Below are 19,641 nucleotides of genomic sequence, written 5' to 3' on the forward strand. Positions count from 1 at the left end.
GCCCTGTTCCCTATGACATTCAGTACTGCCTGCCTGTAAAGCATGTGTCTTTTAAAGTTCTGGAATTATATATATTAGCATCTGTATGAAATGGTATAGGGTTTCCTGCCTAGGCAGGGGGTTGGACTAGAAGCCCTCCAAGGTCCCTTCCAACTCTGTTTTTGTATTATTGTAATTATAGGTTTAGCTCAGAGGTGGGCTTCAAAAATTTTAGCAAGGGGTTCTCTGCCCGGTTGCTGGGTGGGCATGGCTATGGTGAGTGTGGCCTAGTTCAGTGTTTTTCAACCACTGTGCTGCGGCACACTAGTGTGCCGTGACATAGTGTAAGGTGTGCCATGGGAAAATTACTTTATATATAGTCAATATAGGCACAGAGTTAAATTTTTTTAACATTTTCTAATGGTGGTGTGCCTCGTGATTTTTTTCATGAAAAAAGTGTGCCTTTGCACAAAAAAGGTTGAAAAACACTGGCCTAGTTGGCCTCCTGCACCACAGCAGGGGGGCGTTTTTGCCCTCCCCAGGCTTTGGGTGCTTTCCTTGAGCCTCCGGGGGGGGGGATGGCCTCCCCAGGCTCCGGAGGCCCTCTCCGAGCCTCCGCGCACCCCCTGCACTTACCTGCATCCAAAACAGGTCGCATGGGGACTCCGGGGAGGAGCGGGATTGGATGGGTGGGGCCAGCCAGGAGTTGGGTTTGGGGGGTTCTCTGAACTGCACAGAATCTTAGATAGAGGTTCTCCTGAACCCCTCCAAACCACCAGCAGCCCACTCCTGGTTTAGCTACATGTGCAAATAGGTATGATCATGTAGCAATGGATGGAAACTAATCAAGAAGAGAACCAACCTAGAAATAAGAAGAACATTCCTGAGATTTAAAACAAATTAATTGGTGGAACAGCTTTCCTCCAGAAGTCGTGGGTGTTCCATCACCGAGGCTTTCAAGAAGAGATAGGACAGCCATTGGTCTGAAATGATATAGGGCAAGGGACCACAATACCCAGGCCGTGACCTATTTGGAATTGGGCTGTGCGAGTGGCTGGCCAAAGGCACGTGCAGCTCAATTTGTGTGAGCGGCATGCCGAGTTGGGTGCATGTGTGTCGGCCCGCCACTTGTGCAAAGGCTGCGTGTGCGCACCAGCCCACCGCTCATGCGGGCCAGTTCCCCTCTTCCCCCTCAGCTGGACTGCCAAGGCACAGGTCTAGACTAGTTGGATTAGAAGACCTCCAAGGTCCCTTCCAACTCTTATTCTGTAATTGTGTAACTTATTCATAATAGCTCAGTTTGGTGGAAGAAGAGGTACCATATTTTTTGGAGTATAAGATGCACCGGAGTATAAGACTAAGTATAAGTATAAGACGCACCAAGGTTTTGAAGAGGCAAATTTAAAAAAAAGTTTTTGCACTTCGTCAAAACGGCCCGTTTTTCATGAAAATGGGCCAGTTTTTGCCCCCCAAAAGCATGAATTAGGGGGCTTGCAGAGTGCTCCTGAGGGATGTCTCCCCCCAAAACAAGCAAAAAATGACCCTTTTTTGCGAAAAACGGGCTCGTTTTTTTGTCAAAAAAATTGCATGCATAGCCTTTAGGAAGCTTATAGAGTGCTCCTGGGGGTTGCGGGGGAGCAAAATTGAGCAAAAAACGGCCTGTTTTTCACTCATTTCTGCCTTCCCCAGCCCCCAGGAGCTCTCTGAAAGCCTTCTACAGGATATGCACAGCCATTTTTGCTAAGGGGGTGGGGCTTGGGGAGGCAAAAAAAATGCTGGATTCAGTGTATAAGACGCAACCAGATTTTCAGCCTCTTTTTTGAGGGGAAAAACGTGCGTCTTATACTCCGGAAAACAAGGTATTCGCTCTTGTGCTGCGTCCAAGCTGTGGTTGAGAAGCAAGGGGCAACCACCGCTTGCATAACTGAAAGTCACGGTGAATCCACGTTGGACTGTCATCCTGTGTCCTTGCTCTTCCCAGCAGCATTTCCTCAACGGTGATAAATAATGGTGCATCCTTGGGTGCTCAGCAGGTAGAATTATTCATTTGTGTCTTTTGTTTATATCCTATATCTCCTACTAGCCCCCCTCCCCCCCGAATAATGTACTTGATTTTTCTCTTTTTCTTTTACCAATGCGCCAACCTGTATGTGATTGGACAAGACTTAATTAAGGAAATAACTGTGCCAATGAAGGCTGTCATTCGACTTAGGGCAGTTTGCTTAGTGACTGTTCGAAGTCAAAGTGACATTGAAAAAAAAAGTGGCTGGTTTTCAAAAAAATAGACCCATTAGTTGATATATAAGTCCATGATGGCGAACCTATTGCACGCATGCCCCGAAGTGGCACATGGAGCCACGTTGCCTGGCACATACAAACCTTCATCAAATCTCAAAAAAAGAGGCCATTCTTTTGAAGACCACAGAGTCCACCTTTTGGACAGACAGGACCACTGGTTTTAAAGAGGAGTTGAATAGGCCATCTACGTCAAAGTTGAACAGCTTTCTCTCAACGGGGGGGGGGGGGGGGGATGTGACATCATCTGTCTCCAGTCTACAACATAATCCTTTCAAGTTCCACCCCATTTGCACTACCCAGATCAGGAGTCGGCAACCTTAAACACTCAAAGAGCCACAAAGGTCCTAACCGGAGCCCCACCCTGTTCTATTCTGGAGCCGACAGGAAGTTCTGTTCTCCCACCATAGAGTCTCCTCCTAGCATGGCGTCCTTTTTCCTCTACCTGTCCTAACCGAAAGCTTTATCAATTGTTGAGCTGACCGGCGATAGGGAGCCGCAGCAGAGGGATGAAAGAGCCACATGCGGCTCCAGAGCCGCAGGTGGCTGCCCCCTGACCCTGGTTATCCTGAGGACACAGGTGACCTTAACGACTGGCTAAAAGAATACAAATGTCCAGTTGTCTGCAAGGAGTATAAATCCTTCCGTTCCCCACCAGCCAGCCGTAGCTGAAGAAGCTCCTCGGATGAGAAGCAAAACATCTTCACCACGCAGAAAAACCAGAAAGCCCAAGTTTGCCTCTTGAAAAAGCACCTTAGGGACAACAGTGATCCGAACGACTGTGAATCTCCATAGACTTCCAGCCCTGTGATTCTGTGTTCCACCTTGGCCATTCCTAGTCTATTTATTTTTATTCACATGAAATTTGAAAAGAAATGATTAAAACACCCGCCTGTCCCCAGATATTGCTCTCCTCCCTCTTAGTGATTGGTAGAAAGTTGTGAAAGGGCTGCACTTGGTGTGTTGCCTCTTTCTTTTCACAGCCTCGAAAAGGGAAGCTTCTGGGTGAGGCGCTTATCTGCCTGCAAATTGGAGGCTTAAGACGGCATTAAGAGGCCACTGGGCCCTCCATTCCCTCTCTTATTTGTGCAGTGCTTATCTCTATTATTGTACTCCTGATTTCCCCCGGGAGAGGGTCATAAAAATGTCGCTTTGCTCCATGTGGCACTCAAACTGCATTGGAACAGAAAATTGGAATAATCCGAGATATCGGGGGATAGGGAGCATGAAATTAATAAAGCTAGTTCCGAGGCAGGAAATCACACGTGTGCGAACCTAGTAACAGGAGTCCCAGGGGAGGCCAGGGAAAGAACTGTTAGGATGCAACATCTGCCAGGTGTGCAGAATCCTCCCAACCCTGGAAAGCGTGCTGTGGAAAATTTGGGTTAATGTTAGTTTTGTGGGATTTTCTCATTTCCCGTTGATTAAAAATCTCCCGTTGTTCAAAACGCAGAGGGAAGTATATCCGTTAAAACAAGCTCCTCTAGGATTTAAAACAATTAGTCCCTTTTAATAATTTAAACCAGGGGTCACCAACCTTTTTAGACCTCAGGCACCACTAAATTCATAATTTTAAATCCCGCGGACCACGAATATGATCTGCATAATGACCTGTTGGGTGGGTGAGGCTAGGTGGTCATGTGTCTGTGTGGGTGTGGCAAACTCACTGTCACTCACATCAACGGATGCCTCACTGGCATCTACTCGCCCTTCCCCTCCCAGCTACTCCTCACCTTCCCCCCCCCCCCCGGGCTCCTTAGGGCTCCAACAGGAAGCAGTTGCTGGAGCTAAGCAGCCACCAGGAGAAAGAGTTGGCAAAACAGCTCACTTCAAATTGAGTCTGATGGAGAAGGAGGCTCAGCAGAAGCACCTCACTGAGGACTAGGAGCATAGGCTTTCCAAGCAGAGGGAAGACCTGCGGGAGTGCAAGGCCAATACCAGTGCCTGGAGGCTTAGCAAGCTGAGATGGTCAGCCAGTTCAAGGCCATGATGCGGTCCCACTGGAACGAGGCCCTCTGGCTCTTTGCCATCAGCGGTGCTTCCCTCCAGCCTTCGCCCAAAGCCCCACACCAGGAGGCTGAAGCAGACCCCAAGTTGGAATTTCTGCCCCCCTCCGACCCACACAAAAAGACCCCAAAGGGGGAGACTCTCTGCACCAACACAAGCGTTCATTGCATGTATCCAGCCCAGGGGCCGTAGTTTGAGGACCCCTGATTTGGTGCAATATTAAAAAATGCAAATAATTTTTCTCTGGAACACCAACATTTTCTCACAGATCACCAGTGGTCCACGGACCATCAATTGGTGACCACTGACTTAAATAATACAGCCCAAAGACAAACAGAGGTAGATGCAAGCATATTTCGTATTAACTCATCAGTACCTACATTACAATAACACGGTTAAAAGCAGCCTCAAATATAAGATCTAGCATGAGCATGAATTAAGCCTATAATGTATGCAGGAAAGCAACCAATGGCAGACCTCACGCTCCTCTAGAATTAGCAAATGGGCTAATTTGATTGCAATTCCTGGACCATATATGAGGAATACGGTTGCTGTCCAGTTTTGGAGACAAAACCATTGGAAAGTGGAGTTAAAAGCCTGGGATTATAGTTAAGGGCTTTTTTTAAAAAAAAAAGAAATTGACCATAAATATCCAAGATGGTTTGCATTTAAGACATCTGGATTCATTTAACAGTAATTTCAATCCCAGCAATGTTTTGGAGTAGTTTATTGTTGTCGCCTTCTGAAATGCTTCATTTGGGGGGGGGGGAACCAGGTGCTTTGGTATTGGTTTAAAGCGCCACTAAGAAACCAATTGTTGGTTGATGTGTGTGAAGTGAATTTGGCTTCCCCATTGCCTCTGCCTATCAGAAAGTCCCAAAAGGTGATCACACCGTTCAGTTAAGAGAGTTAGTCCTCGACTTACAAGCACAACTGACCCCCAGTTTTCCACAGCTAAGCAAGACAGTCGTTAAGGGAGCCTTGCTCCATTTTACGACCTTTCTTGCCACCGTTTGTTAAGTGAACCACCGTGGTTGTTAAGTTGGTATCACGATGGTTAAGTGAATTTGGCTTCTCCATGGACTTTGCTTGGCAGAAGGTCACAAAAACTGATCATATGACCCTGGGACATCGCAACTGTCATTATTTTCTGCAAAAATAAGACCTAGCACAGTGATGGCGAAACTTTTTTTGGCTCGCGTGCCAAAAGCGGGGGGAGCAAAGAGGGGTCGTGCGTGGGTGTGCCACACCCATAATGCTATACGCACGACCCAAGGCTTTATAGGAGCCTGGGGAGGGTGAAAACAGCCTCCCCCTCCCGACTGAAGGCCCTCTGTAGGCTTCAGGAGCTTCCCTGAAGCCTCCAGAGCGTGAAAAACTGGCCCTATGGGCAAACCGGAAGTTCGGGAACAGACTTCCAGTTTGCTCGTAGGGCCAATTTAGCCCTCCGGAGCCTTCAGGGGCCTTCTGGAGGCTTCTCTGAAGGCTCCGGAGGGCAAAAAACGACCCTACGGACAAACCGGAAGTCACTTCCAGTTTGCTCAAAGAGTCGTTTTTTGCCCTCCGGAGTCTTCAGGGAAGCCTCTGGAGGGCTAAAACAAGCTCTATGAGTAAAACAGAAATTTGTTCCTGAAGTTCCAGCTTGCCCGTAGGGCCGCTTTTTCACATCCCAGAGGCTTCCTGATTCCTCTAGGGGGCGAAAAATGGCCTCAAAATAAGGCCAAAGTCAGCTGGCCAGCGCGCGCATGCACACTGACCACCTGACAGAGCAATGCCTCGCGTGCCCTGACAAATAGCTCTGCGTGCCATCTGTGGCACATGTGCCATAGGTTCGCCATCACGGACCTAGAGTGTTTTTTACTTGTGCCTCTAATATAAGCCCTACCCCCCAAAATAAGCCCTACTTAAAAGCCTGTGCAACCGCACATTTCGTACTATTGTAAATCAAGGACCATCTGTACAGTGGCAACCAGGAGGAACCACAGCCTTTTTCTAGAAAGATTTCAGAGGACATAATTTAGAATTATAGGGATGTGGTGGCTCAGTGGCTAAGACGCTGAGCTTGTTAATCAGAAAGGTCGGCAGTTCGGCGGTTCGAATCCCTTGCGCTGCGTAACGGAGTGAGCTCCCATTACTTTTCCCAGCTTTTGCCAACCTAGCAGTTCGAAAGCAGGTAAAAATGCAAGTATAAAAATAGGGACCACCTTTGGTGGGAAGGTCACAGTGTTCCGTGCACCTTCGCCATTTAGTCATGCTGGCCACATGACCACGGAGACGTCTTTGGACAGCGCTGGCTCTTCAGCTTTGAAATGGAGATGAACACTGCCCCCTAGAGTCGGGAACGACTGGCACATATGTGCGAGGGGAACCTTTACCTTCACCTTCAATTGACCTTCTGTACAATATTTTCTTTTAAGGCGTGTTATTTCCTTTTCTACATTCTTTGAACTCTCTAACCTTCACTTGCTGCCCCTGTTATCTTGGAGTGATGTCAGTTGCAGCTGAAGAGAGCACTGGATTTGGGGAGGCTGTTTTAAATTATATGTGGGGACTTATCTTGTGCTTACGATAGGTTGATAAGCATAAAATAATGCCATCTTCCCAGATGGCATTTTAGCTGCAGCTTTTGCTGCTTCCCTGCTGCTTTTTGTACCACGCCTCTTCGAATAATATCGGTAAAAGGCATGAAAAATAGCCTTGATTAAAAATAGGGGGAAGGAGTTTGATTTGATTTTAGAGGCTGTGGGAGAGGCCCAGCGAAGACAGGAAGCATTTATTGTGAAGCTCCAGTGGCTGTATTTAAATCTACTTAATGAGCCGAGATACGGAGGACACACTGAAAAGAAATGTAAGATTTTGCCGCTTGTAAATAATATTTATATTGGAAGGCGGGAGACCTTAATTAGGTCCCTCCTTGGCTGAAAATTAAAAGAGGGTTTTTGAAAGAGTCACACCGAGTTGCCCACGATTGCTAGTTTTAATCAAGTTTGGTTCCGTTTCATTTCATCTGTAAAATATTCTTTCAGCCACGGCTTTCGGCAGTTCAGGGAGTCCTTGAGTTACGACCACAATAGCAACAGCGCTTAGATTTACCCTGTTTCCCTGAAAATAAGACCCAATCGGAAAATAAGCCCTATTTTTCAGGATGCTCGTAATATAAACCCTACTCTAAAAATAAGCCCCAGTTAAGATGGTCAGCCAAACAGATGCATTTAGTACCATATTTTCCCCAAAATAAGCCCTGGTGTGTCTTTTGGAGCAAAAATTAAGATAAGACCCAGTCTTATTTTCGGGGAAACATGGTATATACTGTTTCACAGTGTTTTATAGCCCTCTCTTAAGCGGTTTACAGAGTCAGCCTCTTTCCCCCAACAATTGAGGCCCTCATTTTACTGACCTCAGAAGGATGGAAGGCTGAGTCATCCTGGAGTGGAGTTTGCAGGAGACCATTAGTTTACTTAATTGGTTCGTGATTCTCAGAGACTCCTTGCCAAGTTTTGCAGCTATCGGCCTGGCAGCTCTCCAAGCCAGATAAGGTCTGTGACTGTAAATCCTCCCTTGAAAGACTTTGCTGGATGTGAATGTGCAGAATTCACAGTCAATTAATAAAAGGGTTTTTTGTCGGGACAAGGAGTTTGCTTCATGCTCTCGGGAAGCCTCGGTCAGAACAGGCACATTTACGTGTGTTGTTGTCTGCATGTCACCACAGTCGCAAAGGGCAGAAGCCACCAGATAGCCCCGTTGGTTCACAATATCTCTGAATCTTGTTGTGTCCGTGTGCAGTCTATTCAACAATTTCCATAGTTCCCAGCTTTCGTCTGTCCCAGGTGCCGACTCCTTCAATGGTTCTTTGTAGCTTTCCATAGGTCCTCTTGGCTTTCAAATTCCCTCTCCCTGAAAATCCCTTCGCTTGAGAAGCATGAAGGTGCAGATAGTCCTCGACTTACAACCGTTTGTTTAGTGACTGTTCAAGGTTACAGCAGCACTGAAAAAAGTGGCTTATGACCACTTTTCACGCTTACGACCAATGTCACATATGTACACCATCCCCGTGGTCACAGGATCAAAATTCGGATGCTTGGCAACTGACTCCTATTTATGACGGTCGCAGTGTCCCGGGGTCACACGTGATCCCCTTTTTGCGACCTTCTGACAAGCAAAGTCAACGAGGAAGCCAGTTCTGCTTAACAACCGGGTTGCTAATTTAACGAGTGGAGTGATTCACTTAACATGGAGGCGGTAAAATGGGGCGAAACTCACTCGACAACAGGAGCTGTGGGGCCCCATTGTGGCCGTAAGTCGAGGACTACCTGTATTCCAGGAAGCTTCCAGACTCAGCCAATCCCTTCTTACGGGATTTAATCTTTGTGTTTTCATCTTTCTGATCCTATCCGCTTACCTTCGGGGACAGAGCGTGCCCCTTTAAGAAGATCTCATCGCCTCGCATCCTTGAATAGCTGGGTCTCTGAAAGGGAACAAATGGCAGAGCTAGTTGGGGAGTGGATCCAGATCGCCTGATGGGCCAAGAGGAAGCTGGACCCCTGGAGAATCGGTACCTGGTGAAGCGTGGGTGGTACAAGCCGGGGCTTGTGAAAATGTGGGGAATATGGTATGCTGCTACTGTTGCGGGCCAAAGAGAATTGTGCCTTTAGGTGGGTAGAACAACTGAGCATGAAACGGGAGTGTGGATGAGTGTGAAAGGAGGGTAGAAGGAGAGATAAGGCGGGATGGGAGAGTTGAAATGGGGGAGGACAGAACAGATTATCACAGATGGATTGTATGCGAATTGCCTGGAAATGCAAAGTTACCGTATTGTCTCTGAACCAGGAGCAGGAGTGGGGGGGAGACTGGGAGGTCTCTACAGGATAGCTGGGTAATTTCAGAAAGTGAACGGATACTGTAATGTCGGACAAGAGAAATAATGAGGTGGAGATTCTCAGCCATCCAGGTCATAGTAGTCCCAAAGTCGCTTTTTCGAGAGGCAACTGGGCTTTGTTTCTTTTTGCTCGAAGAGGTTTCGCTTCTCATCCAAGAAGCTGCTTCCGTTCTGACAGAATGGTGGGGAACGGAAGGAGGACTGCAAGGAATATAAATCCTTCCATTCCCCACCATTCAGTCAATAGCAATAGCAGTTAGACTTATATACCGCTTCATAGGGCTTTCAGCCTCTCTAAGCGGTTTACAGAGTCAGCATATCGCCCCCACAGTCTGGGTCCTCATTTTTACCCACCTCGAAAGGATGCAAGGTTGAGTCAACCTTTGAGCCGGTGGGATTTGAACCGCCGAACTGCAGCTTAGCGGTCAGCTGAAGTGGCTGCAGTACTGCAATCTAACCACTGCGCCACCTCAGCTCTTCAGAACGGAAGCAGCTTCTCGAATGAGAAGCGAAACCTCTTCAAGCCAAAACAAAGACAGTCCAGTCGCCTCTCGGAAAAAGCACCTTTGGAAATATTCTAGGTGGTTTAAATACCTTTATTTTGATTTTTGAAACAGGCGTGGATGCGTTGATTTGTTTTATTTATTTATTTATCACGTTTTGGAACTGTCCATCTCCCTCACGGAGGGACTATGGGTGGTGCACAATGAAATATTAAAACGGAAAATCAATATGCAAAAGTAAAAAAAAGAGGCAAGGTCTTTAAACAAAAGCATTGTTTAAAAGTAATTGAAAAGCGATGGGGGGGGAGGGGGCTTTCAGGTTAGGGTTTTACATGCATCGATTATCTCTTCAGAATTTCTATAATTTATCCAAAGGGGAATTCACATAGATAAGCTTGTAGGGGTAGAAAGGAGGGGAAAGTTTAAATACTTTGCTTTGGATATCTCTAGCTGAGATGGTGCTGTTAGATGGTCCGATCATAAGATAGGCAAACTTTTTAGGTTTCTGTCATCTGATGGAATCAGGAGGTGTGTCATTTCAGTTTTAGAACAAAATAGAATAACAAGAGTTGGAAGGGACCTTGGAGGTCTTCTAGTCCAACCTCTGCCTAGGCAGGAAACCCTACACCACTTCAGACAAATGGCTATCCAGCATCTTCTTAAAAACTTCCAGTGTTGGAGCATTTACAACTTCTGGAGGCAACTTCTGTTCCACTGATTTAATTGTTCTGACTGTCAGGAAATTTCTCCTCAGTTCTAAGTTGCTTCTCTCCTTGATTAGTTTCCACCCATTGCTTCTTGTTCTACCCTCAGGTGTCTTGGGGAATTTTCCAGGTAGGTTGTGGGGTCTGTGTTTAGAGGTTTGTAAGCGGGGTCTTGGAATAGGTTGGATAGTTTGGCTTGGTAGTCAGACGTGTTCATCACCACTGTGGCGTTGCCTTTGTCTGCTGGGAGAATGATTATATTGTTGTTTTTACTCAAGTTGGTGAGTGCTTTTTGTTCTTTATGTAAGTTGCTTCTGGGTGGATTGCTGGAGCAGAGGATGTTGGTGACTTCAAGTCTGATTTTATTGGCTTCATCTGGGTTGATTTTGGTTAGGGTAGCTTCAACTCAGCATAAGATGTCTTCAGTGGGGATGAGTTTGGGGGCGACTGCAAAGTTGAATCTTTTGGAAAGGACATTGGTTTCAGCTGTGGGGAGGGTCCTGTCTGATATGTTGTGTACTGTTTGTTTCATGAGTTGCTGTGGAAGGGGGTTGGGTGTCTGGTGTTTTTCTAGTCTGTGGAGTTTGTTGGTCTGTGTGCACTACAGATAAAATCAGCAAAATTCTCCACAAACACAATATCAAGACAGCCTTCGGCACTGACCAAAAAATAGCCAACATCTTAAGAAACCCCAAAGACAAGATCCAGCTAGAAAACCAAGGAGTCTACGAAATACCATGCAAAATCTGTCCAGCCACATACATTGGACAAAGTAATAGGAGAATAAATGCACGCATCGCAGAACACAAGAACGCAGTCAGAAAAAAAGAAAAAACTTCCTCCTTTTTCCAGCACCTTAAAGCTACAGGACATGAAATTGATTTTGAAGGAACCAAATTAATCTCCAAAACTGAACACTTCAACAAGAGAATAATTATGGAAGCCATCGAAATAGAGAAACACCCCTACAACATGAATAAACGTGACGATGCCTCCCGCCTCCCAGACATCTGGAAACCAGCCCTAGTCAACAAACGGACCCCACCCACCACCCAGGTCGAGACACACACACACACACACACACACACACACACACACACACACACACACACACCTTTCCATATTTTGGCCATAAAAATTAAGTCAGTGCAATTGGGAGTTGCGACTGTTCAACCAGCAAAGTAAGCAATCAATTTAAAATGCCACGGCCCAATGGGGGAAAAAAAGAACCTATATGTTTTGACTTGGTGCTCAAAAGAATGCAGAATTTATGTTTCCCCCGTGTTACACATATCTCCACGAGATATGGCTGAGACGGTGGGCTTCTCAGCAGTTGTATGTTTTGAAATCAAGGAATGTTATCACCTGCTGGATGAACATTGCAAGAGTGGGGAGAGAGTTCCACCCCTGTGAATGAGATCTATTTTAATCTTAGGACTACTGAGAACTGGCTAAAACAGTTACCCTAAAGGAAAATAAATTTAAGATGATAACTCCCATAAAGGAAGAATAAAATATATAGACATAGACATGAATCTTTCACGATGCCCAGCTTCCTCTCTGAATCATCCTATGGCTGCCAAATCTACATTAAACCAGGTTTGGGAGATTTCCCCAGTCCCTTGCCTAAACATGCACAAATGACATGTTTTTGTTTGTATATGCATAGTCAAGAAATTAAAAGGCACTTGGCCATCCAACCGGTCAGTCCTAGAGGAGATCAACCTGACTGCTCTTTAGAAGGCCAGATCCTGAAGAGGAAACTCAAGTTCTTTGGCCACCTGATGAGAAGGAAGGACTCCCTGGAGAAGAGCCTCATGCTGGGAATGACTGAGGGCAAAAGAAGAAGGGGACGGCAGAGAAGGAGGTGGCTGGATGGAGTCACTTAAGCAATAGGCGTGAGCTTAAATGGACACCAGAGGATGGTAGAAGACAGGAAGGCCTGGAGGAACATTGTCCATGTCGTGAGATGGGTCGGACACGACTTCGCAACTAACAACAACAACAATATGCATAGCTGGAAAACAGAGATTAGATAAACCCAGCAACAATAAAACGGCCAGAAGAATGTAAAGTGTTTGATGTAGTATTACATCAAAGCATCTATTACAAAGACATCCCGTTTATAAAATTGAGCCCTCGAGTGTATAACTCACCATTGACTTTCAGACAAATAAATCCATATCAAGGATAGAAGCATATAACTACATGCGCGTGCTCATTTACACACACACTCACTCATGAGTCAATTTCTGAAGGCACGCGAGGCGTTGCCCCGTCAGCTTGATTTTTGGCCATTTTCTGAAGTCTCAAGAGGGCGAAAAACCACCCAACGTGCAAACTGGAAGTTTAGGAATGGATTTCCGGTTTGTGCGTTGGGCTGTTTTTCGCCCTCCGGAGGCTTCAGAGAAACCTGAAGCCTGGGGAGGGCAAAAAACGTCCCAACGCACAAACCGGAAGTCTGTTCCTAAACTTCCAGTTTGCGTGTTTGGCTGTTTTTCACCCTCCCCAGGCTTCTAGAAAGCCTCTGGAGCCTGGGGAGAATGAAAAATGGACTTACTGGGCCCACCAGAAGTCAGATAATGAGCCGTTTCTGGCCTCGAGGGGGGGCGGCAGGGGAGGCCGTTTTCATCCTCCACAGGCTCCTAGAATGCTGTGCGCAGGGTGGGGGGGCATTAAATTATGGGAGTGGGTAGCAGCTTGGATGACGGGATCTGAGGGGAGAGTTGCCTGCAACCATTGGTAGCTCCTGCTTCTTTCTTTCTTTCTTTCTTTCTTTCTTTCTTTCTTTCTTTCTTTCTTTCTTTCTTTCTCTCTCTCTCTCTCTCTCTCTCTCTCTCTCTCTCTCTCTCTCTCTCTTTCTTTCTTTCTTTCTTTCTTTCTTGTCTTCCGAGAATCTAGATTAGTGTAAGATGCTCATCTAATGGAAAGTGGGTGGGGTGGATTCTTGTCTTCCTACGAAATGTTGTCTGCAAAATAAATATATTCTTTCCAACAGTGGTTGGTATTTTCGGAAGACTTTATGCGCTGTGATTTCATGAAAACCTGTAAATGATTTTTTTTTTTTTTTGGTGACAATAATTTTAGTCTTGTTAAGATTCTTAGCTTTCCGTACCCCCACCCTCCCCCTCACCCCATTTTGAGGTTTTGTGGTTCAGCTGTGGGAACTAGCAAAAAAAGAACAATGTTTGGGAATGTAAGACCTGTTTAAATCTCAGGAACCCTGGGGAACATTGAACCCCTTGTAGTAAATTTGCGCAATTTGTTGGCTCTTCACATAAATACCGAATGAATTATTCCCAAATAAGCGCCAATGTAGACTTGATTAATTTGCAAAGTCTCTGCAAGCTGAAATATGTTTTTTCCCCTTAGTGTGTACATTTTGGATTGCCTGGTTTCAGAATTTCCTAGACATTTATGGATTTACCACCCTAAATATTTACAGACAGTCCTTGATTTTTGACCATAATTGTGCCTGACAATTACGGGCCGTACGCCGTGATAGTCATAAAGCAGACCAATCCAATTTTACAACATTTTTGGGAAATGCTTGTTATGTAATTGTTTGCTTTGGATGGTTTTTAGGATGTTGCTGTTGGTTTTTTTTGCCAGAAACTGGAAGTAAACCCCAGTTTCTGGCAAAAATGTTGTAAATGACAGTCATGTGACCATGGGATGCTGCAAACAGCCAGAAATGTGGAGGGGGGGGGGATTGTGCAATCATGTGACTAGGTGGGGGCATTGGAAGTTCGGAACTGGTCCTAAATCCCTTTTGGAGGGTCAGTCATAACTTCAACTGGTCGTGAAACAAAACAGTCATAATCCCAGAAATGCTTTTTCTCAAGAGGCAACTGGACTTTCTTTGTTTTTCCTTGAAGACCTTTTGCTTCTCATCCAAGAAGCTTCTTCAGTTCTGAGTGAATGGTGGGGAATGGAAGGATTTATATTCCTTGCAATCCTCTGGTCATTAGCGCTGCTTCTGAGAGTCATTGAGGCCACTTGGAGGTTTGTCTGTGCCCTCGAGGGGGGGGGTGTCACCTGAATAGCACAAATGAGTGTGGGAACTGCTGAAAGAATTGTATTGTAGACAGGAGACAAGGGGTGTCGACACCCCCCCCCCCGGTTGAGAAAAGGCTGCTCTATAAATCCCTCCGTTCTGTACCATTCAATCAGAACGGAAGAAGCTTCTTGGATGAGAAGCGAAACCTCTTCAGGCAAAAACAAAGAAAGTCCAGTTACCTCTTGAAAAAGCACCTTTGGGACAACCATGACCTGGATGACGGAGACTCTCGTAAGTCATAAGTCAGGGACTACCTGCATTTGTTATTTGGAAGATTAGGACCGTGAGGGCGAACCTATGGCACACTTGCCGCAGGTGGCACGCAAGAGCCCTCTGTGGGCATGCGAGCCCTTGCCCCAGCTCAGCTCCACGGCACATGCGCACGCGCCTCCCGCCGGCCAGCTGATTTTTCGGCTCTCTACTGCGCATGCATGGATGCGGGAGACAAAAAAAGTTAGCCATCACTGCATTAGGTTCTGAAAAGCCCCTAGCCGTCAGTTTGGACCACGATTGGAAATGACTGCTTGCTTAATTTGTAATCAATACTCTGAATATGACAAACGCCGACGGGCAGTTTTGTTGCAATCAGCTGAATGTTCTCTTCCACTTAGTTGCCGATTTTGCCTTGCGGGAACAGCCGATTTCGCTTGCCCGAATTGGAGTTTGATCCAAAGAAATGGAACTCTTGGGCTGTCGTTAGCGGCAAATGTTCACACTTATTAGTAATTCCTCTGAAGTCGACAGCTTGACACGGACTTGGTTTCTTTGACCTTACTTCTTTGCAGCCTGCCTGATAGAAGACGCCGATAACAGATAACACCGTATTCTCTTCCCTAGACTGGGTTATATTAAGATAAGCAATGAAAGTAGCATTTAAAAAAAAAAAGGCTTTATGCAACAGTGGATGAACTGGCCCCCACCCCAGCATGCAATCCATCTTTTGACTTTCAAATTTCATATTTTGAGTTACGAGCTCTGGTTGATGCAATCATGCTAATAACTGTATTCTCTTCAGAGATAAACCATCAGTCACTATGATTAGTAGATTGCTATTCCCTCCCCCCCCCCCCCGAACCTTTTCAAGTTCAAGGTGGCTGTTTGGAGCGTTGGAAAGTCAAAACGCAACCTGTGTTTCCTCAGAGCTGGGTGGTTTTGTTGATGCCACAGCCTGCAACCTCACAGGAGACCCAGTCAACCTTGAAACGCATTGTTTCAGTCCACAGTTCAAATAAACTCCTTGTTCAAGGTTGGAATAAAACTCTAAAGTATTTTTCACATTCGGTTCTGACTGATGCTAGCAAACATGGCCTCGGCACCCGAGCAGCAAAGCACACATCCCATTTCATTGACATCCCTATTGCTCGGCAAACAAAGGTGCTGTTGTTGTCTAACTCTGGACCACAGCATGCCAGTCTCCCCATCCGCCACGGTCTGTTCTGACCGAGGCTTCCCAAGAGCCCGAAGCAAACTCCTTGTACTGACAAAAGCCCCTTTTATTAATTTGCTGTGGATTCTGCTCATTCACAACCAGCAAAGTCTTTCAAGGGAGGATTTATAGTCACAGACCTTATCTGGCCTGGAGAGCGGATAGGCTGGTATCTGCAAAACTTGGCAAAGAGCCTTGGAGAGTCACGAACCAATTAAGCAAACTAATTGTTTCCTGCAAACTCTACTCCCCTTTCGCTCCTCTTTTATTCCCTATGGGAAGGGCCATTCATCGTCTACCTGTGGCTTTACTCCCAAGTCGACCCCTGTTCTTTAGCTGCTCCCTTCGTCTGGCTACTCTGCGCATGCGCACACTGGGAACAGGCTCCAGCTGTTCGTCTGCCTCACTGATGTCTGACTCTGAAGGCAGCTGATAATTGTCAGGTGGCCCTGGCTCCCCCTCTGCCTCTGACACAGGTCCCTTCCAACTCTGTTAATCTGTTAAATCAGTGCTAGAAGGGAGTGGGGCTTGCTGTCTTTTTCTACGTTAGCGGCTTGCCCTGCCATTTTGGTCTTCTTTACTGCAGCTTCCACCACGGACATTGTTCTGATTCATGCAATGCTCCAGGTCAGTTTTGTTTGTAGAGGTTCCTCATTTGTGCACATCTCTATCACTGGAGCTTTTAAAGAAGAAATTGAACAACCACTTCTCCAGAATGGTATAGAGCAGTGGTTCCCAACCTTTTTTGGGCCAGGCCCACCTAAGCATCTCTAAAATCCTGATTCCCCCCCCCCCCCCCCGGTGACGTATAATTCTTACTTTACTCAAAAAGTGAACTCTGCTCATGCAGAGGAAGCCTAAAAGGCCATTAACTTGGTTTAAACAAGGTTCAAATTGCCCCCATTAAAAATCAAATTGCCCCCGTTAAAAATCAAATTGCCCGCATTAAAAATCAAATTGCCCCCTTGTGGGGTATAGAGTCTCTTGCTTAAGCAAGGGATTGGACTAGAAGACATCCCAAGATCCCACCTTGTTATTCTTTAAATTTATTACCTTACTTTTCAGAATATAAGACGCACCTTTCCCCCCCCAAAAAAGAGAGTGAAAATCTGGGTGCTTCTTTTATACTGAATACAGCATTTTGGGGCTCCCAAAACCCCACCCCCTTCACAAAAATGGACGTGCAGAGGGTTTGGGAGGCACATTTTTTGCTCATTCCCCTCCAGCCCCCCAGGAACACTCTACAAGCCTCCTGAAGGCTATGCATGGTCTTTTTTTGGCAAAAAACGGGCCCGCTTTTGCCCCTCCCAGCCCCCAGTAGCACTTTGCAGTTTTTCTCAAACTCTTTGCATGCCCGGTTTTTCACAAAAAAATGAGGTGTGCAGAGGGTTTGAGAGGTCTGCAGAGTTGAAAAACTTTTTTTTTTAATTGGCCTCTTCAAAATTTTGGGTATCGTCTTATACGCCAAAAAATACGGTAGGTTTACACTTCATTTTTCCATTTTTATTGTTGTGAGCCGCCTAGACCAGCCCCCCCCCCCAGTCAGATAAGCAGGAAATCAATTTAACAGACTAATACATAAATTGTTGTCCGTTGAATGAAGACCCCAAGCAAAGTCTCAAAGCAAGGCAGCCTCTTGAGTTTGTCACTCAATCCTCTGCGCATGTTTGCTTCGTGGCGCTAGCCATTCCAAAGAGCTGAAGTCAAATCCTCTTATGAAACTGGTGTTGATTTAAGGACTCAGGGCCATCTGGTAATGAGATCACCAGTGGCAATGCTAAATATACCCCACTTTGTTCCTAAGTATTGAGAAATCTTTCATTCGGCACCAGTCTTAAGTGTTGTTATAAGTCAGTGAAGAAAATGCTCATGGCAGCGCTTATTCTGGGATAAATCCCAAATTCTACAAAAAGGGTACCAAGTTTTTCCCTGCAAGTCCAGATTCCCAGTTTTTTTTTTAAGACAAGGCACAGGTAATCCTCGAGTTACAACGGCAAATGAGCCCAAAATTTCCATTGCTAAGCGAAACATTAGTTAAGTTAATTTTGCCTCATTTTATGACCTTTTCTTGCCACAGTTGTTAAGTGAATCACTGCAGTTGATAAGTTAGTAAGCCAGTTGTTAAGTGAATCTGGCTTCCCCATTGACTTTGCTTGTCAGAAGGTCGCAAAAGGGGATCATGTGACCCCGGAACAGCAACCGTCATAAATATGAGTCAGTTGCCAAGCTTTTGAATTTCAATCAACTGATCATAGGGATGCTGCAACGGTCATAAACGGACATCACTTTTTCGGTGCTGTTGTAACTTTGAACAGTCACTAAACGAATGGTTGTAAGTCGAGGACTACCTCTATTATTTAGCCATTCTGAAACCTGAAATATACAGCAACTTTCTGTCTGGCAAGGAAGCCTTCCCTTTTCAGCATTCTTGGCCAAGAGATTAGCAATTCTCACTTCGATTGTCATAAACTCTGGCTAAATTCTGTCTAGAAAGGTTTAAGGGTGTCCCCTCCCTTAATCTTCTCAAATAGGAAGGGCCTCCTTCTGCGGGAGAAAAGATTTTAGGGTAACTCCAACTGGGCAGTTATACATCTGCTTAATAGCAAAAGACAGGAGTTTAAAAGGTGATTATTTTCATCTATATACAAAAACGGCTGTGTATGTGTATGTTCCAGCATAACTCTGAAACACCTCGCGCAATTTCAACCAAACTTGATACACAGATGTCTTACTCTCTGGAAACAAATATTGTGGGGGTAAGATACCCCTAAAATCCCTCGGGGTGTGTGTTCTGTCAAGATGCAGCCTGTTGTGCTGTAAAATGGCTTCTACTGTGCAGCGCAGAGGAGTTGCCATGGTAACGGCTTCACAGTACTCCATAAGGGGGCTCCCTCTGGTAAGGGGGAAAATTAAACATTAGAAATTATATACTCACGTGTGCCCACCCACCTGCACATGCACACAAGACCAACTACCCCACCCCCGTGGCGCGGGGAGTTTTTGCCGTTCCCAGGCTCCGGAGACTTTCCTGAAGCCTGGGGAGGGCCAAAACATTTTTCTTCCTCCCTAGGCCTTCAGGAAAGCCTCCGGAGCCTGGAGAGGGTGAAAAACAGCCCAACCAGAAGTTTCCCGAACTTCCGATTGGGCTGCTGGGCCGTTTTTTGCCCTCCCCAGGCTCCGGAGGCTTTCCTTAAGCCTGGGGAGGGTGAAAAATGTTTATGCCCTCCCGAGGCTTCAGGAAAGCCTCCGAAGTCTAAAACGGTCTTCCCTGGCCCTCCGGAAGGCCGAAAATCCGCTGGGCGGCACGCACATGCGCACCGGAGTGTAGGGCTGCCGTGCTGGTAAATATGGCTCCATTTGCCACCTGTGGCACGCGTGCCATAGGTTCGCTATCAGGGGTCTAGACATTTCCTTCCCTATGAAAAAAATACCCCGGCACCGGCGGTTATCAGCTAGTTTTAAATATTTCAAGAAGTCGTTTTGCCAAAGCGCTCTAGTCAATCTATAGCCTCATAAAAAGCTAAAGTCCCATCAAGTAGAGCTGAACTCCCGGGAACTTCATTTAGCTCGACGTTTTCTTGGCAGCCCTGTGAAAATGGAGCAGCGTTATTTGTCTTTTGATCCTTTTTCTCCTATCCCCTAAGATTTGCTTAAAGTCCTCTCTCCAAATACTAGCCAGTTCTCTCTCCTTTCTTGGCTTCATTTTCATGCACCTGCTGCCACATGCATCTATGAACGTTTTGGGAAACAGGACAGGGCTGAGAGACAGGCAGTCCTCAACTTAAGACCAC

General features: G+C 46.1%; 1 protein-coding gene across 1 annotated transcript in view; it reads left to right on the forward strand.

Annotated features, from left to right (window-relative positions):
• The window catches only part of USP32 (ubiquitin specific peptidase 32), a 219,618-nt gene that overhangs the window by 108,224 nt on the left and 91,753 nt on the right, over nt 1–19,641 (forward strand). The gene's annotated exons all lie outside the window — the stretch shown is intronic.

The sequence above is a fragment of the Thamnophis sirtalis genome, unplaced genomic scaffold, assembly GCF_051295495.1.
Source record: "Thamnophis sirtalis isolate CommonGarterSnake01/CBP01778 unplaced genomic scaffold, rThaSir2_p1.2 scaffold_6, whole genome shotgun sequence".
Taxonomy (NCBI): Eukaryota; Metazoa; Chordata; class Lepidosauria; order Squamata; family Natricidae; genus Thamnophis; species Thamnophis sirtalis.